The sequence below is a fragment of the Hydra vulgaris genome, chromosome 12 (assembly GCF_038396675.1).
Source record: "Hydra vulgaris chromosome 12, alternate assembly HydraT2T_AEP".
NCBI classification, from domain to species: domain Eukaryota; kingdom Metazoa; phylum Cnidaria; class Hydrozoa; order Anthoathecata; family Hydridae; genus Hydra; species Hydra vulgaris.
Window position 1 is genome coordinate 5,507,501 of NC_088931.1, and position 1,768 is coordinate 5,509,268.

Sequence of the window (1,768 nt, forward strand, 5' to 3'; positions counted from 1 at the left end):
AACCACAAGAAAAGACTGTTTAAATTCTTGTAAATTTAAATGTAGAAAACATATCAGTGATGAAGAACGAGCACATATATTTTCTGATTTTTGGTCTATGGATGATACCCAAAAAAAGCATTTCTACAGTAGAACTACTGAACGACTCCAGAAGAAACGTCATCGACCCATCAATGAAAATTCGCGAAAAACATATTCATTTTATTACAGCTTTTTTGTTGGTGATTTGCAAACTCGAGTTTGTAAAGAATTTTACCTCACTACTTTAAATATAAGTAGTAGAAGAGTTTATTATCATCATGAAAACAAGAATGATGCTACTGGAAGCCCAGCCTTTTCAAAATGGGGGAAACACACCAAAAAGGTTGTTGATCAAAGATCAAAACAAAGTGTTAAAGATCATATCAATGAATTTCCACGTGTACCATCACACTATGGTTGTAAAAGAACAAAAAAAGAATATTTTGAAGCTTTTTTAAACCTTAATAAAATGTATGAACTTTACTAAAAAAATTTATTATATATTTTTATAAAAGCCAAAAACTGATTTATGTGATACATGTTATGAATACCATAATGTAGTAAATCCAACTGAGGAGCAAACCCAAAACTTTTCCAAACATGTAATGTTGAAGAATGAAAATCAAGCAGAACGTGAAAAAGACAGCAAACTTAAGGATAAAAATGTAGCTGTAGTATGCATTGACCTTGAAAATGTAATAAGTTTACCAAAATCAAACATAGGAGCATTTTTTTACAAACGTAAACTCTCAGCTTATAATTTAACTGGGCATTGCTCCCTAAATAAAAAAGGTTATTGTATGCTTTGGCATGAAGGCATTTCAGATCGTGCAGGAAATGACCTTGCAAGTAGTGTAACATGCTTGCTAGAGAAGATAATAGCTGACCACCCAGATGTTAACAAACTCATACTATGGTTTGATTCCTGCGTGCCTCAAAATAGAAATAGTCACATGTCCATTGCCTTACGTGAGTTTTTGATACGTTACCCAAAAATCAGGGTAATAGAGCAAAAGTTCTGTGAATCAGGGCATTCTAGTATACAAGAGGTTGACAATATACATAGTCAAATTGATAGAGCACTAGCTCCTCTTGAAATATTTAGTCCAGTTGGTTTAATCAGAGCAATTGCTAATATTCAAAAGAGAAATCTTTTTTCTGTCTACCAAATGAAAAGATTGGATTTTAAGCATTTTTCAGCTATTGCAGGCTATTTTAATTATAACCTTGTTCCCTATACCCAAATAAAGCATCTGGTTTACAGGGCAGAGTTTTCAGATCATATATAATACAGCAAGTCATTTACTGATGTTTGTCCAGAAGTACGAATTAAGCGTCTTCCTAACAATCCACGATCTTCATTAGCTGTGGCAAGAACTCTTGCAGTTGTACCAATGGCTTCTGTCTTAAACCAGTGTGCTCAAATTTCTAATGATAAAGCTAAGGACCTTCAAAGTATGTTCAAGTATATGCCTGCTGTAGACATAACATTTTATAATAGTATTTTAAAATAATTTATTTTAATGTCAAAATATTTATGTTTTATGTTTATGTTATGGTGTTAAATGGGCTTCTTATTGAAATTGTTGTTTTTAATGAACTAACCAGATGTGGTTACCTTGCTGAATTTAATCTTTGAAATTCATTTCACTGTGAAATGTATTTTGGATAATATGTCCTGGAGCTCATTTCAACCAAAGTTTTATTTTTTTGTAAAAATCTTGGTACATACTTTAGATAATTAAAC